Source organism: Lynx canadensis, chromosome C2, assembly GCF_007474595.2.
Source record: "Lynx canadensis isolate LIC74 chromosome C2, mLynCan4.pri.v2, whole genome shotgun sequence".
In the NCBI taxonomy this organism is placed as follows: Eukaryota; Metazoa; Chordata; class Mammalia; order Carnivora; family Felidae; genus Lynx; species Lynx canadensis.
Window position 1 is genome coordinate 98,853,243 of NC_044311.2, and position 22,106 is coordinate 98,875,348.

Genomic DNA, 22,106 nt, shown 5'->3' on the forward strand with positions numbered 1-22,106 from the left:
CCCTTCATTGTTACTTATGAAAACAGTGAAAATAAAAATACCCCAGTATCCAATGGAAAAAAGACAGTCTCTTCAGCAAATGGTGTTGGGAAAACTAGACGGTGATATGCAGAAGGATGAAACTGGACCACTTTCTTACACCGTACACAAAAATAAACTCAAAATGGTTGAAAGACCTAATGTGAGACAGGAAACCATCAAAATCCTACAGGAGAAAACAGGCTGCAATCTCTCTGACTTTGGCCACAGCCAGCTTCTTATTAGACATGTCTCCAGAGGCAAGGGAAATAAAAGCAAAAATGAACTATTTGGACCTCATCAAGATAAAAACCTCTGCACAGCAAAGGAAACTACCAATAAAACTAAAAGGCAACTGATGGAATGGGAAAAGATATTTGCAAATGATATATCAGATAAAGGGTTAGTATCCAAAATCCATAAAGAACTTAACCAAACTCAACACCCAAAAAACAAATAATCAGTGAATAAATGGGTAGAGGACCTGAAAAGACACTTTTCCAAAGACATCCAGATAGCTAACAGACACATGAAAAGATGATCAACATCACTCATCATCAGGGAAATACAAATCAAAACCACGGTGAGATACCACCTCACCATTGTCAGAATGGCTAAAATCAGTAACTCAGGAAACAACAGATGTTGGTGAGGATATGGAGAAAGGGGAACTCTTTTGCACTGCTGGTGGGAATGCAAACTGGTGCAGCCACTCTGGAAAAGAGTACAGAGATTCCTGAAAAAAATTAAAAACAGAACTATCCTACGACCCAGCAACTGCACTACTAGGTATTTATCCAAAGGATACAAAAATGCTGATTCAAAGCAGCACATTCACATTCATCCCAATGTTTATAGCAGCACTATCAACAATAGCCAAATTATGGAAAGAGCCCAAATGACCATCAACTGATGAATGGATGAATAAGATGTGGTGTGTGTGTGTGTGTGTGTGTGTATACATATGTGTATACATATATACATATATATATACACATATACACACACACATATATATATACATACACAATAGAATACTATGATCAAGAAGAATGAAATCTTGCCATTTGTAACAACATGGATGGAACTAGAGTGTATTATACTAAGCTAAATAAGACAGTCAGAGAAAGACAAATATCATACGATTTCATTCATATGTGGAATTTAAGAAACACAACAGATGAACATAGGAGAAGGGAAGGGAAAATAAAATAAAATCAGAGAGAAAGGCAAACCATAAAAGACTGTTAAATACAGAGAACAAAAGATTGAGGACTGCTGGAGGAATGTTGGGTGAGGGGATGGGTTAAATGGGTGATGGACACTCAGGAGGGCACTTGTTGGAATGAGCACTAGGTGTTATATGCAACCGATGAATAACTGGGTTCTACTCCTGAAACCAATACTACACTGTATGAAAACTAACTTGAATTTAAGTAAATAAGTTAATTTTTTTAAGGTTTTTTTTTTTTTTTTTTTTTGAGAGAGACAGAGTGCAAGTAGGGGAGGGGCAGAGAGAAAGGAAGACATAGAATCTGAAGAATTTAAGTAAATAAGTTAAAAAAAATACCCCACATTAAAATCTGTTTCATTATTTAATGCTTATGCCTCTATGTGAAAAAGTATAGGCTTTTAAAGATGTTTAAGACAACATTTTAGGGGCACGTGGATGGCCCAGTTGGTTAAGCATCCGACTTTGGCTCAGGTCATGATCTCGTGGTTTGTGAGTTCAAGCCCCATGTCAGACTCTGTGCTGACAGCTCAGAGCCTGAAGTCTGTTTCAGATTCTGTGTCTTCCTCTCTCTCTGCCCCTTCCCCGCTTACACTCTTTCTCTCTCAAAAATAAATAAACATTTTAAAAAGACACCATTTTAACTTGAAATAAGCAAATTACATCGCAAGTTACGTTACACTGAAAGTTAATCTTATCCCAAATCTCCATAATGTCCAAAATAACAGGATACGATTTCATGCTACATTGTTTTATACGCTATTTAATAACTCCTTCCTATCACAAAATACAGCTATTCTTGCTGCTTTCCATCATTTAAAAAATAAAAGCATAGGGGCACCTGGGTGGCTCAGTTATGTGTCAGACTTCAACTCAGGTCATGATCTCACCATTTGTGAGTTCAGGCCCCCACATCAGGCTCTCTGCTGTCAGCACAGAGCCTGCTTCAGTTCTTCTGTCTCCCTCTCTCTGCCCCTTCCTTGCTGGTAGAAGCATGTTCTCTCTCTCTCCCCCGCAAAAATAAACATTAAAAAAAAAACAAAGCACGATATCTACCTTAAAAACAACTGCTTTTATTAAAACAATGTGGTATACATGGTTGCACTCAGAGAAATCAACTCAACGATTACAAAAAAAAACCTTGCCTTTACTTTCTCGATTCCTACTTTAAGGATAAAAAGTAAATGCAATTTACAACTAAGATTCCTATAGTCACAAATTGTAGGGTTTTCTACCCATATCTGTAAAAAAATTAAAAACAAAACAAAACCCTGCTATAGAAGGGAAAAAATCCAGAAAGTTAGCACAGGCAACCATCTGATCTAATGAGTCATAAGTCTCTCCTCCACACTGCAGAACACTGCAGTAGCAAATCACAACACTAGAGGGTCACTTCTGTTTCTTCCATTTTATAAAGTTCTCTCTCTAAATTGCTACTGACTGAAGCACTATACCTGGTAATTTCATCATTCCAGAAATACTGGGGGCTAGTGGGGGCAAGTATGAAGTGTTATGTAAGGGCTAAATACCAAGGTTTCATGACAATGTTATTTACACATAAAATCCTGAGACACATACTACTTAATTTTGTACACAGTTTACCTTCTTAGAGAAAGGCAAAATAAATCAGGTTGATAGTCTTATGCTTGGTCAAAAAGTTACAGAATAAGTCATAACAAAGTAACAGTAATAAGCTAATAACATTAATATCACAATAGCATAATAGTAATAAGCTAATAACATTACTTTATATTTCTAGAGTACAGTGTTAAATCATTTTGTGAAACACTTTCCTACTCATTCTACTTAATCAACCCATCTAGTATCCTCATTAGAAAGTCTTATGCAGCAGATGACTATGCATAACTAGATTTCCATTTGTATCTTGCCAATAAAACCCGAAATTGGTTCAAATTTTGATAAGCCCATGAAAGTAATTCCAGTTCCTTTGCGAATGACTGGTTGGAAATGAGTGTGTAATGATGTTTTCTCTAATAAGAGGTAAGGCCAAGTCTGTTGAAAAGCTTGTGGAAATGATTTCTTTGCTCTTTAAAAGATACAGGTCATGAGAAACATTTTTTGCTTGAGATGTGCTCACCTGCATGGGACATGAGCAAACTTGGGACCTTGTAGGGAGCCAACCTAAGAAGACAGGCCACCTTGCATCTGGGTCTTTGTTGCTTTTACTGGTCTACTAAATTAATCAACATTAGAAGAAAGAGTTTTAAGAATAAATATTTTCATGTGTTACACATATTTCGTATTGCTATTTAAAAAAAGAACAATGAATAGACCAAGGGTTAAAAATAAAGGCAAACATAAGGTCATTACTCACATAGTTTACAAAAATTACTGAGATGGACAATGAGGAAATGTGCAGACAAAAGTGGGAACCAAAGAGTAGAGAAGTACAAAAAAATTACTGGTGGCAAACTGGACTAATGGAATCAGGAAAAATTTATTTCTATTGGAATGAAACTTTTGGAGGACATGCACACATGCCTCTCTCCATTTATCAAACTAAAGGCATTTCTGAAAAGGAATAGTAAAGATAAAAGCTAGGGTAGACACTTCAGTGGAAAACAGAATTCAAACTGTATCAGCTACGCTTTTGGTTTGTTGACAGGCCTGTCCATGAACAATTTTTATAGGATTTCTAGAAATAAACAATTAGATTCCTTTCACTTCAAATTTTTAATAAGTAAAACTGTACTATATTGACTGTGATAGTTCAAAGTTTTAGCCAAAACAACCCCAAAATACTGGGGGTGCCTGAGTGGCTCATCAGTTAAGCACCAACTCTTGATTTCGGCTCAGGTTGTGATCTCACAAGTTTGTGAGATGGAGTCACGCATCGGGCTCTGTACTGACAGCATGAAACCTGCTTGGGACTCTCTTTCTCCCTCTCTCTCTGCACCCCCTCCCCCCACTCTAATTCGTGCATGCATGTGCACTCTCTCTCTCCCAAATAAACTTAAAAATTTTTTTTAAAAACACAAAATACTGTATTTACTGTATAAGTTGTATGGTATGAATTTATAGGCTAGAAGCCTATGATAAATGGTAAGCCATAACATGAACATATTTGAGTATTCCTGCCTTCAAGGAGCATATTTATCATTTTCTTACCCTTCCCTCCAAACATCAAAGTGCCTTGCACAGCAGTAACTTGATAAAATGTCTGAAATTAAAAACAGATAATATCAACTACTATTCATTAAGCACATATTACACTCCAGGCATTATGTTAAAAAATGGGCACATCTCATTTAACACTTAGCAACAGTCCTATGATGATGGTATTGTTTGCTTAGGAAATAGGTTTTGAGACTCAAACAACCCACTGAAGACAACAGTGCTATAAATCAGTGAAGCACAGATTTAGTCCGATTTTAACAAGTAGGCATTTCATAACAAATAATTCAAAAGACCTTATATTACCAACAGTTTTAATCTTCATTACCTCTCTTTTTATTATTTTTTAAAATGTTTATTTATTTTTGAGAGAGAGCGCATGCAAGTAGGGGAGGGGCAGAGAGAGAGGGAGAGAGAATCCCAAGCAGCCTCCACACTGTTAATGCAGAGCGCAATGTGGGGCTCGAACCCACAAACCATGAGATCATGACCTGAGCAGAAATCAATAGCCAGATGCCCAACCGACTGAGCTGCCCAGGCACTCCTATTACCTCTCTTTTTAAAACCACGGGTGTCTATTTTCCATTAGTAACTGAGTCTATGTTAGAATTACAAAGGTTAATATTCCTGCAAAAGAAAAGAGATGAAAAAAAGATGACAGATCATTCAAAAGTTAAAGAGTAAGTAGTAGAACAACCAAGAATTGACTGCTCCTAAAATATCCATCTCCTAAAAAATTAATTTTTAAAGAACAGTGCATAATGCCGTATTTTATTAACACCTAGCTTCACAACACAAACCTAACTGGTTATAACAGCAGGAAAAAAAAGTAAATATTAATGAACTGCAAAGTAAATGGGCATATCTCAGAGGAAAATAAGCATCTTTGAAGCAAGTAAGAATATTAACAAAAACAGACTCAATTTTGCTACTGTTAAAAGCAGGGAATAGTAGTAGAAACTTGCTGGTTAATAGACTCATAAATTTGGAACAATGAAGCTACCTAACCAGTACCTGAGTGAGAAATTCCATCTTATTTTTCTTATTTCTTAAACTGGAGGTACAAAGCTCTAGTGAGGCTAATATTAACATCCCATTTGACTTTTTGTGAATTTTTAGAACATTTTCTTAATTTTAGGTTAAGAAGAAATGAGTCCAAGAAGAAAGTCCCTTAATTTATATCCTAACTTACCTAAGATGTAAACAGCCAAGAAGAGAGCCAAATGATATAAACAGTAAAGAAAAAAAAGCCTTTAATACTTATACTTTTCTTTAAAATTTATTTTCAAAAGCAGTATGCTTGCAATTTTTAAAGTATCCAAGGGAAAGTCTCATCACTTAAATATTACTGACTTATCTCCTCATAAACAATTTTTGATAAAAACTGTAATCAATACTGTAATACATTTTCATATACTGTTATTTACAAGTATCGTCTTAAACTGTGTATTTTATTAAATGGATACCATAGCTTACCTAATAATTCTCCTTATTGGGTACCTAGATGGCTTCCCATTTTTTGCTATTTTTATTTTTTACACTTTGCCAGTACACTTTTATTGATTTTAAGTTATTGATTAGAGGAAGCCAAGGTAAGGCAACCAACTAAAAGTCCATAAGGATACTCTTTATGGTGATGTCACCTAAGAGCAATTCTCACACACATACACTCCTATACCTAGAAGTAATACCGTATTCCATCTAAGATACCATCAATTGTAACACACTCTTTTATTACACTGCAGAAACTGCAGGACAGACATTAATTTCAGTTGCTAAAATGTGGGGGGGAGAAAGTATTTCCTAGAAACAATCATATATGGTATTAGAACTAAATACAGTGTAATAATATTTAGATAGGTCAGACTTGCCAACCCTCACTAGAATAAAGACTAAAAAACAGAAAAACAGATTTCTAAACCGATAAAATGATAGCCTTTGAGTTGCTACATATTTCAAGAGACCTTCATACTGTCTTGTTGACTCAATTTATGCACAATTAAATTTTTTTAATCCTTATTTATTTTGAGAGAGAGACAGAGTGTGAGCAGGGGAAGCGCAGAGAGAGAGGGAGACACAGAATCCGAAGCAGGCTCTAGGCTCTGAGCTGTCAACACAGAGCGTGACGCAGGGCAAGATCATGACCTGAGCCAATGTTGGACGCTTAAGCGACTGAGCCACCCAGGTGCCCCAATACATGCACAATTAAAAATTATTACTAATATTTTAGATCAGTGCAGATTTAAAGCAACAAAATATCAAATTATTACAGGGCTACACTCCATGAATAAATAAAAAGTAGATAAAGAATGAGATGGTGAATTGATTAACGGTCATAAGGATGACCTATAACCAGGGTGCCTGGGCAGCTCAGTTGGTTGAACATTCGACTCTTGATTTCGGCTCAAGTCATGATCCCAGGGTTGTGGGACTGAGCCCTGCCTCGGGCTCCATGCTGAGTGTGGAGCTTGCTTGGGATTCTCTCTCTCTCTCTGTCTCTGCCCCTTCCCCATGCACATGCTCGCTCTCTCTCTCTCTCTCTCAAATTAAAAAAGAAAAAAAAAGAATGACCTACAACCATCAAACAAAGGCCACTTTGGGTTCATTATTTTCTAAAAAATATGGGAAGCAATTTGGCAACTGCAACAAGGTCCTTAAAAATGTTCAAACCCTTTGATTATAAACTGAACTTCTGGGAATACATTTGACACATGGGTAAGTATTTATTTCCATATGTATTTAATGCTGCGAAAGTGAAAAACTGGAACTATCTTTAAAATCTAACAACAAAAATGAAGCATTAGTTTATCTGAAATCCTACAGTCTTCCCCCAACCCCTAATGTATTTAATCATGATAATTAAATTTCTTGTGCTAAACAGTCTGCATGTCCAAGTTCACAGTATCAAGGACTGTCCTTAGCAAATTCTCTTCCAAGAGGATCCTTAACCTTCATTGTCTCTGAGCATTTTGGATAGGTTGTCTCACACAAACTGCAGATGAAGTGACTTTACCAATTAAAAAAAAATGTCAGCAGTCATGCAAGAGAATTGTCCCCTTCAAAAGTAGTCAACCTAGGAAGTTTGCAACCACTTAAAAAAAAACTACTGCTCAAAATACTTAGAAAATTCTCTTGACAACTGCCTACAATTACCATATCACTCTTCTAAATGTTAATTAATGAGACATTTTCTGGATTGCTTTGCCAAGAAAACATATCACCAACAGCCAAACTGGCCAACTAAAAACAATACATCTATTTAAGAACAATGTACATACAAGAGTCAGCACCAACAGTGTTGCAATGAAAATGCTATTACATTTGTGTCATAAAATGATGTTTATGTATTCAGATGGATCCATCTTGTCATTTATTTCATGGATTTGAATAGAAGGGATAGAAGGTTCACAAACTGTGCAAAGGCACATTAACCCAGTATTTATAAAAAGCATCACCATAAACAGGTTCACCTTCAACTCAGGAATTCACAAAATCTCTATAATGAAAATATGACCCAGAGGATAAAGTGTGCACAGAAGTGGAGAAGAATGCTGCCTAGTATAGGTGGAAAACATTTTCAACATGGATTTAAAGATATGACTTTAGTCAGAAGTTCACAGACATTTCCAATTCAGAGGGTAAGAAATCTGCATTTCTAGTGGCTTGCCTAGTATTCCATGATTAATAACAACCAGTTATTTAACTAAATTGTCTGTGGGAAGAGAAGGATTTAATTACAGAGATTTTCAAAAGCATAGTTTGCTAAGGAATTAACTTCCTGGTATGTGCTCACAGCCTTCAATATCGCTCCTTTGTCATACTTGCTACCAGTATAATTAAAAATCTGTGAACAGAGCTGTTCAATATCTGTCTCCACTGCCAGTCTGTAAATACCAGGGAAACAGGGACCACACCTGCTTTGTTCGTTGAGTACCCCTAACTGCAAAGTAAAGCATCCTGACACATAGTAGGTAATTACTAAACATTGCTCAGTGATAATACTGGCAAAAGGTGTATGGGAAATAGGCAAGCTCATTCACTGAGTGAAAACTGATATAACTCCTTTGAAGTGCACTAAATACACATTCTGGCATAATGCCCAATGGCCAAGATCTAAAAAAACAGTATTTAGCTGAGGCCAAAGCTGAAACAAGATATCATCATCAAAGAATGACCTTCTAATATAAAAACTTATGCTATAAGTTAAAAATGTTATACTGTTAGCAGTTATTTTACTTAATATTATGAATGCTAGAACACCAAATCATTTTACAAAGAACAAATAAAATCTCCACTGTTCTGTCTGGTATTATTAAAATTCTATAAACATTTATCAGCTCAAAAAGGCTATATAACACAGACGTAAATGGACAACTGACTTTTGACAAAAATACAAAGGCAAATCAGTGGAGAAAGTATAGTTTTTTTAATAAGTGGTAGTAGATTAAGCCTCTATGCAAATGCAAAAAACAGGTACTTCAAGGGACACCTGGGTGGCCCAGTCAGTTAAGCGTCAGACTCGATTTCTGCTCAGGTCACGATCTCACTGTTCGTGGGTTCGAGCCCCACATCAGGCTCTTTGCTGACTGTGGGGTCTGCTTGGGATTCTCTGTCACCTTCTCTTTCTGCCCCTCCCCACTCACTATCTTAAAAATAAAATAAACATTAAAAAAATGTACTTCAAGCCATACCTTGTACCTTATTAAAAAAATAAGCTAAAAACGGATGGTAGACCTAAATGTAAAACCTTGTTTGTGTTCTTGGACTAGGTAGATTCATTACATACAATACTGAAAACACAATCCATTAGAGAACAAATTGATAAACTGTAATTCATGGACATTAAAAACTTTTTTGTTCTTCATAACATTGTTAGAACAAAAAGCCAAGTTCCATATTGCGCAAAAATATTTGCAAAGCATAAATCTAATAAAGGACCTATCTAGAATGTATCTTAAAACTCCCCAAAACTGGACTTAAAGAGCACAATTAAAAGATGGGCAAAGGGTTTGAACATATACTTCATCAAAAAAAATATATGGATGGTAAATAACTACATGAAAGATGCCTAACATCATTAGAAAGACAAATTAAAACGACAACAAAATGGCACTCTATACATAATAGAATGGCTGAAATTAAAAAAGACTTACCATAGGAAATGTTGGTAAAGACACAGAACTAGAACTATCATATACTGCTGTAATGCAAAATGATACAACCACTCTGGGAAAAAATTTGGCAGTTTCTTAAAAAGTTAAACATACGCACACACATGATCCAGTCATTCTACACGGTATTTACCCGTAAGAAATGAAAGCTTATGGGGGCAACTGGCTGGCTCAGTTGGTAGAACATGTGATTCTGATCTTGGGGTTGTTAAGTTTGAGCCCCATCTTGGGTGTAGAAATTACTTTAAAAAAATACAATCTTAAAAAAAAAATACTTAAAGGGGCACCTGGATGTCTCAGTTGGTTAAGTGTCCAACCCTCGATTTCGGCTCAGGTCATGATCTCACAGTTTGTGGGTTTGAGCTCTGTATAGGGCTCTGCTGACAGTGTGGAGCCTGCTTGGGATTCTGTCTCTCCCTCTCTCTGCGCTTCCCCCACTCACTCGCACGTTCTCTCTCTCAAAATTTTAAGTGTCTTTGGATCACATTAAAGAATTTGGGTCAGTCAGCCTGCTTTTTGAATTAATAATAATTTTTTCCCTTTCTTGAAACAAATGAAATACAGAACATTGAGCAGACGTATATTGTGTTTAAAACAATTCATGGGCGTGCCTGGGTGGCTCAGTTGGTTAAGCATCCAACTTTGGCTCAGGTCATGATCTCATCGTTCATGGGTTTGAGCCCCACATTGGGCTCTGTGCTGACAGCTTAGAGGCTGGAGCCTGCTTTGGATTCTCTCTCTGCCTTTCCCCCACTCATGCTCTGTCTCTCTTGCTCTAAAATAAATAAACATTAAAAAAATTTTAAAAAAAATCTGCGGATGATGTAACTGTTGACTAAAGCCCCCCACTGCCTAATTCTGCAAAACCTAAGACTAGGACTTGCAGATTACTGAAAACCCATTTTTCACAAGAAAATATATAATTATTTGTACATTTAACTATCACACTCTCAATGGTCTTAATAATTGGCAATCTGATTCCCTATTTAACTATTTGAAAGCACTTCCATAATTATTATCATAGCATTTTACTTTTAATAATGTACATTGATGATTGCAGCATTTTGCTCTTTCAATGATATGCATTCAAACTACAATTTATAGCATTTCAATGTATAAATCACATAAACAGCATTTCAATTTATATCCAGAATACTTACCATTATTTGAAAGTAACAGGAAGTCCAAAGGTCATACCTTGTTCTCATATTGACATTGTTACATTGATTACACATGATAGGTTACCTATGCTATCACAAGATGGTAGATCACTCATAATTCAGGGATGCTAAATGTAAAGGCCTTTAGCTATTCAGCTTCCCAAAGACTCAAGCTAAATGATTTGGCAGATTTCAGCACAATACCGAAGACAAATGTGAACTTCTGTGCATTGCTAAATTGGAGAGTAATTTGGCCATACACACCAAAACTTGAAATGTACATACCCTTTGACCCAGCTCTTCCATTTCTAGAAATTATGTGTACAAAGTATTCTATTAACAAAATATTTATTATAGCACTGTTTCTTACAACCAAAAATTGGAAATGTCCACTAAAATAGAGACTACATAACTTGTGGTAGGATAAGAGGCTATAATACTCAGTAGTATCAAGATAGAATCTCTGGAAAGACACTCCCTGGGTTAAAATCCTGAGTCCTATTACTTACGAGCTGTGTGACACTGTTGGGCATTTAACTACCCCATCCCTAATTTGCTTCATTTGTTAAATGGGGGAAATGTAACAACCATCACATAAGGTTGTTGTGAGGTTTCTATGAATTAATATAACTCAAATGTTAAGTGCCTGGATCAGTAATAAGCTCTCAATAAATGTTACAGATGATGATGACGACACATTAGTACAATTTAAAAGAATGATGCAGGTCTACCTGAATGAATGTGGAAAGATCCCCAAGATACCCCTGTTAAATAAAACACGTAAGGTCCAGAATAATATGTATTCGTGAACAAATACATGTAAGAAAAGAATAAGGACTAGGAGAAAAGGAGAAAACACACATATATATAAATACATAATTTTTACTCATTTGTATGTGTACTATCCATTCAACTTGATTAAAAATATTGTTGGATGATTCAGTGAGTGCCAAAACAATTAAGCCAAGTAATAAAACTACACTGTATATACTTAACTGAGCAAAGAGTACAGAGTACAGTAACTAAATAATAATGACAAATATTTATATAAATCTTACTATGTGCCAATAGGCCTAATCACTTTTCTTATATTACTTTGATCTTCACAACACTTAATGAAGTAAATACTCTTATTTTCTTTATTTTAAAGCTGAGAAAAATGCAGAAAGATAAAAGTAACTTCCCCAAAGTCACACTGATTGGAAGCAGCAGAGCCAGGATGTGACCCAGTCTGTCTTCAGTACTTAGGTCCTTAACCTCCTTGCTATATTGCCTCTCAATACTACTTGAAAATTACTTTTTATTTACATATATCCCAATTCTTTTCAAAAAGAATTTGTACAGTTTGCAATAAAGAACATATATACAATCAAGTTAATAATATTGGTAACAAAAAGAGGAAAACAAAAAGTATCAACCTAAGAAACAAATACAGATGCTTTATACATGCAAGGAATCCAACTCTAAAGCAGCTGCCATGTTCTATCACAGCCTGAATGGTTTAAGTTCAGCCTCTTAAAAGGACTGAAATAAAGTATTAAATAATTGTAAATACTTTTAATTTTGCCTCTTTAAAGACATTCTTATTTGAGGGGTGCCTGGCTGGCTCAGTGGGTAGAGCATGTGACTCTTGATCTCAGGGTCATGAGTTCAAGCCCCACAAGGACAGTGAAGCTTACTTTAAAAAAAAAAAAAAAAAGAAAAAGAAAAGAAAAAAGACATTCTTATTTGAAGCTTTCCTAAGGAGAATTACTCTTGTACCTAGGGTTTTGTTTTGTTTTGTTTTTATTAACTAAAACAAAATGTTTATTTGCAACCCGATCTGTTAATGCCTATGATTTTCCTACACATTTTTAATGACAATTTCCTACTGGATACCCAATGGTTATCACATATACAAAATTAAGGAGAATTTATGGTGTTATCAGGATAAATAACACACTTTCATCTCAGACATCACACTAATTAAGGCAAAAAATATTTCAGACATTTGCCATTTCTGGTCAAGTGGTATTCCCCCCTTATTGATTCCTTCTTTGACCTATCAGAACTTTTATTTTTTAAAATGTTAATAGTTTTGGGGCGCCTGGGTGGCTCAGTAAGTTAACTGTCCAACTTCAGCTCAGGTCGTGATCTCGTGGTTCACGAGTTTGAGCCCCACATTGGGCTCGGTGCTGACAGCTCAGAGCCTGAAGCCTGCTTCAGATTCTGTGTCTCCCTCTCTCTCTCTGCTCCTCCCCAGCTTTTGCTCTGTCTCTGTCTCAAAAATAAATAAAAACATTAAAAAAATAAAATGTTAATAGTTTTTTTTCTAATAACAAACACTACATATTTGTTGTAAAAATAAAAACACATAATATAGGAAACTGTAAGGAAAAAAGTAAAAATCACCTGAAATGCCCATCCAACCACTCTGAGATGGCTGCTAAACATTCTGGTGACTATCCGTTCCTGCAATTCATCTTGTAGACACACAAACAGGTAGTTTTACATACATATGTTATTGTGGATACCGTTTTTCCTTTCCTTCTTTTTTCTTTTGCTTATTTCCTCCCTCCAATGTTAACAACTGTACAAGCATATACAAAACTCAAAGTGTTTTTCAACTGTTCTATAAAAATGGGATCTCATTATATACATTTCTCTAACTTTGCCTTTGTTACTTAAGATACATGATGGAGATCCTTTCAACTCATCAGTATAGATTTAACTCCCATTTTTTAATTACTGCAAAAATATTCCATGATATGCCTGTGCCATGATTTATACAACAATACCCTATTGACAGGCATTCCCTTTGTTCCCAGGCTTTTGCTACTACAAAACATTGCTGCAATCAACACTCACCTAAATGCATGCTTGGTTACTGGTATTTCTTTTTATTCTTTTTATTTTTGAGAGAGAGGGAGGACCAAGGATTGGAAGTGGACTCTGCACTGACAGCAGTGGGCCTGATGAGGGGCTTGAATTCATAAGCCATTAGATCATGACCTGAGCTGAAGTTGGATGTTCAACCAAGTGAGCCACCCAGGCACCCCTGGTGTTTTTCTTTTGTTTTTTTTTTTTTTTTTTTTAATGTTTATTTATTTTTGAGAGAGAGAGAGAGAGACAGAGAGAGCACGAGCAGGGTGAGGGGCAGTGAGAGGGAGACACGGAATCCGAAGTAGGCTCCAGGCTCTGAGCTGTCAGCACAGACAGAGCCCAACGCGGGGGGCTCGAACCCACGAGCCATGAGATCATTACCTCAGCTGAAGTCGGATGCTCAACCGACTGAGCCACCCATGCACACCTGGTGTTTTTATTTCTAAGGAAAAGATTCCATGGAGTGGTAATGTTCAATGGAAGAACATATATTTTCAATATTAACAGATATTGCCCTAATTATTTACTAAAAAAAAACTTGTAACAATTCACATCTCCACTAGCATCTTACGAGAAAATCCTTTACCGCAGAACCCTACGAGCAGTAGGTTTACCACATAATTTTTGCTAGTCATAAAATAATATTTCATTGTTAGCATATCAATTACTAGTGAAGTTATACATTTTCTTTTAAGTATGCTGAATGTTTGGATTTCTCTTCTATGAAGTTCTGGTCATATGCTTACCCATGTTTCTATTGTGTGGACTTTTACTTAACATGCAATAGGTCTTATAAGTGTTAACTCTTTATCTGTTACACTCTGTATTTGTTATTTCAAACATTTTTTTTTCAATTCGCCTTTTGTCCTTTATCTTTGCCACTTAAAACTACCACATCTAGACTATATGTATAAAGAAAATTCAATAGATTAATATTTTAAATATTTTATTGTTTACATTTAAGCTTTTAATCCCTCCAAAATTGTTTTGTGTGGGTATGCTGCAAAGCAGCAGCTCAATTTTATTTTCTTCTAGACAGACAAGTTATATCAGTTATATTTATTATATATGCACCATTTTCTCCCAGTGGGTTGAAATATCACTTTGTCAGATATTAAATTGCTTTATATGCTAGGATTTACTTCTGCTTTTAAAATTTTGCTCTGCTTATATAAGCCTAAAAATATGTCTGGACCCACAAAATTAAATAACTTATTCAGTTATCTGGATAAGTTGAAACATTTTCATTTAAGATATTCAGAGAATTAAGAAGAAATCATTATTTAAATGTCTTAATTCTCTATGTCAAATTAAAAAGGAAATGCTAGTGCCCAAAGCAATAACTATTCATTGTAGAAATTCAAGTATACAAAAGGTAAAGTAATAAATTCTAAATCTTTCTTTAATCTCCTAATCCAGAGATAATCACTTATTTTGATGCATTTTCTTCCAACTTCTCCAATAGGTATATACAATTACTACTACATAGTTCTTTTTTTAATCATGCTGTTTCTTGAATTTTATGAATATTTTCCAATTAGTCTTCTCTATTTTACTTAAAAAAAAATTTTTTTGGGGGCGCCTGGGTGGCGCAGTCGGTTAAGCGTCCGACTTCAGCCAGGTCACGATCTCGCGGTCCGGGAGTTCGAGCCCCGCGTCGGGCTCTGGGCTGATGGCTCAGAGCCTGGAGCCTGTTTCCGATTCTGTGTCTCCCTCTCTCTCTGCCCCTCCCCCGTTCATGCTCTGTCTCTCTCTGTCCCAAAAATAAATAAACATTGAAAAAAAAAATTAAAAAAAAAAAATTTTTTTTTAACGTTTATTTATTTTTGAGACAGAGACAGAGCATGAACAGGGGAGGGGCAGAGAGAGAGGGAGACACAGAATCCGAAACAGGCTCCAGGCTCTGAGCTGTCAGCACAGAGCCCGACGGGGGGCTCAAACTCACGGACCGTGAGATCGTGACCTGAGCTGAAGTCGGACGCTCAACCGACCAAGCCACCCAGGCGCCCCTCTATTTTACTTTAAAAAAACACTCCATTGGGGTGCCTGGGTGGCTTAGTCAGGTTGAGTGCCTGACTCTTGATTTTGGCTCAGGTCATGATCCCAGGGTTGTGGGTGCTCAAGCCCCACACAGGCTCTGTGCTGAGTGTGGAGACTGCTTGGGATTCTCTCTCTCTTTCTCTCTCTCACTCTCTCCCCTCCCCCCTGCTCTCTCTTTCAAATAAAAAAGATAAAATAAAAAAATAATAAAATAACACTCCTATTTAAAAAATTTAAGAAATAACTAAAACAAAACATAAAGTCTGGTTGCTTTTCAGCATTCAGACATATCTGGAGTTCTTCTGCATCATACCATTTGTTATCAATAAAATATGCTTACTTAATTTTCAGAAAAGAAAGAAAACATGACATGTTGTAGGTATAATTTTTAAAAAGGTTTATCACCGGAACAATAGCTTTTTTAAGTTTATTTGTTTATTTATTTATTTTGAGAGAGACAGTGCAAGTGAAGGAGGGGTGGGGTGGGGGGTGGGGGTGGGGGACAGAGAATCCCAAACAGGTTCCGCACTGTCAGCATGGAGCCTGACATGGGGCTTGAACTCACGAACTGTGAGATCATGACCTGAGCTGAAACCAGGAGCCAAGATACTTAAGTGAGCTACCCAAATGCCCCAAAAGAACAATAGTTTTTATAGATAACATTAAGATTCAAAACTGAAAATTTTACTGTTAGAAGCTAGTTATATTGATACCAATAAAAACCAACAACAAAAATCACAGGTTAAATCTGAAAATACCTATGAATACCAATTTTTAAAAATAGTCTAATGACAGTTGTTAAACTTATTAACTACAGATAACTACAAATATAAAAAGGAGTTTCAAATAAATTAATCATTAATTTCACTCACAGTAGTTAATTTTTAAAATGGCTTTGATAGTTTCAAGTAAAATGAAGAATCTATACTGTGAAAATATACATTCATTCCAGCTACCTTTATAAATACAAACTCACAAAAAATATATATGTATTTATTTACACTATATATAATATGTATGCACTACATACATAAAAGAATACACTTATACAAACCAGAGTCACTTCCATTTCACAAGAGGAAAAAACAGAACTGTAAAACTTTAAAAGTTTCTACAAAAAGAAATTAAATGGAAAACACTGACAATTTATTTCACCAAATACAGAAGTTGACATTAAAGAAAATTCAATAGTCTCTTAACAAAATCTTTCCTTAGAACAAATGAGTAATAATTTTTCAGGATTAAGGTGAAACATAAACTCATGATAACTATACTTCAATTATTATTTAATTTACTGATATTTTTTTCCAATACAAAGCCACTAATCTTTGTGAATCATCGATGTAGAAGGGAGAATATTTTACTTCAGTTCATGTCTCCATTATATTCTCTCTATACCTGTCTACTTCATCTGAGGATAAAAATAAGATATAAAAACATGTAAAGTAAAAGGCAAAATTTTTAAACATAAACATAATCTCAAAGTCCCTGCTCTATAGCTCTGTACAAAAAAATTTTTTTTTTTTTTTTAATTTGAGAGAAAGAGAGGGCAAGAATGCAAGCTGGGGAGGGGGGCAGAGGAAGAGAAAGAGGGAATCTTAAGCAGGCTCCATGCTCAGCGCACAGCCCGATAAGGGGTTGGATCCCACAACTCCAGGATCATGACCTAAGCAGAAATCGAGTCGGATGCTCAACCATTTGAGCCATGCAGGCACCCCATTAGCTCCATACAATTTTAACATATTTCTATAACACACTGTAGGACTAAAAATTTAGAAACAGAAGAACTACTTCCTTAAATTGATTCCAATGTTAATAAACATAAGCTTTGGAAAATCTCTAAAGATATTAAGTCACTGCAGTTGCCAAAATAATGGGACTTATGTTGATATTTCTCAGCTTCTATTGATAAATCTGTTTTAGAATCTTTGCTGTAAGTACATTTTTCTTGGTCCTCTATTTTTTGGTAATAGCATCATTTCAAATTCTACTTGTTTCTCCACCCCCAAACCTGTTCCTGAATTTATAGGATGTCTTAAGTCTCCTTTAAAAATTCAATATATAAAACCAAGCCAGACATGAGTAAAGTTAACAAAAATTTATAAAGTATGTACTAGGCTTCCCGCATTCATGATCTAATTTAATGGCACTTATGAGATAAATATAAGAAAATTTAAGTTTAAGGGTTCCTGGGTGGCTCAGTCGGTTAAGCGTCCGACTCTTGATTTCAGTTCAGATCATGATCTCAGTTTGTGGGTTCGAGCTCCTCAGCGGGCTCTGTGCTGGCAGTGTAGAGCTTGCTTGGGATTCTGTCTCCCTCTACCTCCCTCTCTCAGAGTAAATAAATAAACTTAAAAAGAATATACATCTATAGAACACTTTAGCTTAAATTAAGTAAACTGTCCAAGGTCACACAGCCTAAAGTAGTGGTAGGGCCAGAACATGCACCCAGGTCTATATGATTGGGAAACCTATTCTCATAAAGCCTACATTATATTGCTTTACATTTAAATACCACTTAGTTTTTAAAATACTTTCACATAGATTATCTAGGATTTATGAACTCACAATACCTGTGAGAGGAGAATTCCTAAGTATCAAATTCTATGCCCCTACTCCCAACTTTATTTAAAAAAACATGTAACTAAAGTGGTAGGGCTGAATGATGATCTTCTGATTTTTTTTTTTTAAACGTTTATTTATTTTTGAGACAGAGAGAGACAGAGCATGAACAGGGGAGGGACAGAGAGAGAGGGAGACAAAGAATCTGAAACAGGCTTCAGGCTCTGAGCGGTCAGCACAGAGCCCGACGCGGGGCTCGAACTCACAGACCGTGAGATCATGACCTGAGCCGAAGTCGGACGCTTAACCGACCAAACCACCCAGGCGCCCCGATGATCTTCTGATTTTAACTCTAGTGCTATAACACTTGTAGCCTAACAGAAAGCCATATTTTTAAGTACAACTCACTGTTCTTCCCTTCCCTTTCATACTTGGATGATAACCATACTTATTAGTAACCATATGCTGTGAAAATAAGTTGGTCAGTGCATTAATAAAACCTATCTGGTTTATCTCCATTCCTCTGACCATGATTTAGATGGTTATTATTACCAATTTATATTTGAAAACTAATACCTAGTGCACAACCTTAGAAGGAGCTATGATTTGCAACAGGTTTAAAAATAGTTTAATCTTCCCGTTCAATTGTCACTCATTCAATAAACAATTTACTAAGGACCCATCGGGTACTTCAGCATCCTGGTTCTGAAGACACAACTGTAGAGACACTATCCTTGAACTCCTAGGAGCTTTATGGTTTACTAAAGAAAAGCCCAGACAACAGTAATTAAATACAATGTGCTAAAAGTGAAAACAGAATAGAAAATATTGTGTAATAGTCTATAGGACCAAATGTCTAGTTCTGCCAATAGGGGGAGAAAACACATTCTTGGTGGTGGTGATAATCTATAAAGGCAGTGAAATATAAGAAAGACTTCAGAGTAAGCACACAAGCAGTGTCAGGGACCTTAACATAGAAACTCTCGTGGGTCATTTACTGTTGGACTACAGCACAATTCCCTAATGAATGTTAAGGCTTCTCCATGTAATACTCATAAACTGATAAAGCTAGTTTCAGAAATGCCTTCCTAGCTTCAAATCACTTGTTTGTTTCTGTGTGAATTATGCATAATGTTAAAGCTCTTTTTCACATTCAACTTGAGCAATTTAGTCACCAATTCCTGCTTCCAATTTCATTAGTGGTCTAAGCTACTGCTTTCATACTTCCCTAAAATTGGGGAAATTGTGCGGTAAAATTGCAGACTCATTCACAACCTCTTTCATATTGACATTTTCTCCTCTAGTACTCAATGCTCTTTAGCTGGTTTTCTCTTTCCTACTTTGGTCTCACCCAGACAGGACTGGTTTGGACTTCTAGGGCTCTTAAAAAAATGTGTCCTATTTGATGGAATGTCACCTGGCCAATGAAGCAACACTGCTTATGTTTTTCTCTCCTCTAGAGATCAGGGAACTTCACTCTGGAGCAAATTAATGGATGGAACTATATTTATATTCGTAGCAGGCATGGCTACATAAACACACCAACAGATTAGGAAAATAGCACCAAATGTTGAAACTGTAAATCAGAATAGTGGTCTTCTTTATTACTTAGGGAAAGCAAAAAACATTTTTAAAGTTAAGTTTTCTAGCAAGAAGCATCCATAGATCAGTTTTTCGATTTTGAAATTACTATTAAAATATTTTGTTAAATTAATATTATGCTAGAATTTTTAACCTTTTGTTCACTTTAACAAAATCAGTTTATTGTAGAGAATTTGAATGATATAAAAAAACCAAAACCAGTCACATCTACTACTCAAAAACAGATTCCATCTTTCTCACTTTTCAGCTTTTTAATGGATTCTTCCATTACACTGACTAGAAAATTACAAGGTTTAATAGAGAATATGACTTTTCAGATTTTAAAAAAGTGTAATTTAAATTTTAAAAATCAAATCTGTCATTTTTGTAAGGCCTTTCAATTTAAAAGAACCAGAAGATTTCCTGAGTTTGAGGTGTAAATAAAAGAGTTTAACCCCAAACTGAAAAACACTCTTCCCTAAATCACACTGTTTGGGGTCAAAACACTGGTTACTACATTGCATATGAAATGGGATTACATTGGGTTGGGCAAAAACCTAAGCAAAACAGTTTCTGTATTTTCACAAAACACTATTCATCAAAATCTGAAGAAGTCCCTTGGAGTTATACAATAGGGAAAGCTAAGAAGGAATACAAGTGCTACTTAATATAAATTTACTACTGGTCAAGGAATTGATTGGGGGTGGTGATTAAGTAGGATTTTAGGGAGAAATGGCAAAAAAAAAAAAAAGAATGTCAAAGGTTGAAAATATGAAGTAAACAATATCTCGACTTAACCTCCCTACCTTTAAGTTTCAGGTCAAATATATTTGGTTTAATTATATTTCCAACCCATCAGTTTCTTAAGAATTACTTTCCGTTCGGGGAAACCTAGTCACTTTCCCATAGGCTAGTCTGGGTCTCCTGTAGAGCAAGAAGCCGCAACACCATCATCTTTCAACACCTCGCCATTCAATTGAGACTGTCGCATATACCAACACCTCCTGTTTTGAAGGTAGTATATCTTTATTCTTTCAACTGTTTTCTCCCTTCCTGCACCATAACATCAGAGAAGAGAAAGGTAAAAGGCCCTTCCAGGCCCAACCAAAGTACGTGAACATCTACAAAACGCCTCTCGCAGGGATGTCAGATAAAAAACTCAGAATGACTGAGAAAGCACATTCGGAAGAAAGCTTTACAGTGACTCCGCAGTGAGGGCCACATCAGTGACATTCTCTCCCAAGCCTGTCTCATCGGATACGCCTCTGCCTCCAGGGTTTTTCCTACCTCCCCGGCTCCCCAGCCAGCGGCTGAAGATACAGAGTAGGGCCTCTGCCAAAGAATGGGCTTTCGGAAACAGGACCTGAAGACTACTGCAGACCCTGAGAAATGGCTGAACCAAAACCACTACAGTAAGCCCCTGACTCCAAGTAGGGAACCATAATGGCCGCACTCATCCCCAACCACAGGAAAGGTGGACATCTCACTCCTAGGTTGCGGGGGCGACCACAGTAGGGGAAGCGAGGGTCAGGAGAACTGGAGAAAAGAGCTCCCAGTCAGTGCAGGATGACAGCGGGGAGGAAGCCCTGGACAACTGAGGCCTCCGTTCACACTTTCCCTTCTCTTCCTCTTCCCACCCCTTGTCCTATCCCCACCAGTCACCGATTACCGGTCGCCGCTCACCTGCCCGGGCGCGAGGTGCAGAAGCAGTACCGATCACGGAGCAGAGGCTCTGTCACTGCGGGAGGGGAAATCTTCAGCTGCAGAGAGGGCCGGGCCTAGACAGTCACGTGACCTCGAGCTCCGCCCCGCCGTCCCAGGCGGGCGTGATGCATTTTGGGGGCTTATATTTTTGCGGATCGTTGGAACATTAATGTTCTTGCGATTAGAGAAAAAAACACACAAAAAATCACAAAGACTACGTCGTAAACTGTAATGTAGCAGGCGTGCGTGAAACAGGTTAAAGTGCATTGCTAAGGAAGTGACGTTTATGCTACGATCTAGGGACCGGAAATAGCGATAGCGTTGTCCCACAGTGGCTGGCCGGTGAAATCCCAGGTTTAATCCCAGGCGATCACATGACCTCAAAATTTGGATCGTGCTGGACGGAGGCCAGATTATCCGGCCGATTGTTAATTACGCTAGTCCTAAAAACATCTCATTAGTTTGAGTCTACCCCAGATTTCTTTACATTTAGAAGAACAATCTTTATAAAATCTTATTAGGAGACAGTGTTTGAAGGTCATTCTAGAGACTACCCACTGGAAGAACGGGGTCGAGAAAGGTAGATCTGGTTAAAGTGAGAGAAGAGAGGGAGGGGTGGAAAAATCCGGATTTTACCGCCAG

General features: G+C 36.6%; 1 protein-coding gene across 3 annotated transcripts in view; it reads right to left on the reverse strand.

Annotated features, from left to right (window-relative positions):
• Nucleotides 1-21,738, reverse strand: part of ATP6V1A (ATPase H+ transporting V1 subunit A) — a 64,887-nt gene extending 43,149 nt beyond the window's left edge. The window contains exons 1-2 of one of the 3 annotated variants that reach the window (XM_030329872.2): nt 21,444-21,672; nt 4,379-4,430 (exon numbers count right to left, since the gene is read on the reverse strand). The gene's annotated coding sequence lies outside the window, so the exon portion shown is untranslated. Of the gene's footprint in view, nt 1-3,347; nt 3,435-4,378; nt 4,431-21,443 lie in introns of those variants that run through there. The other 2 variants (XM_030329871.2, XM_030329874.1) reach the window with 2 other exon arrangements.
• Nucleotides 21,739-22,106: the final 368 nt, after the last annotated feature.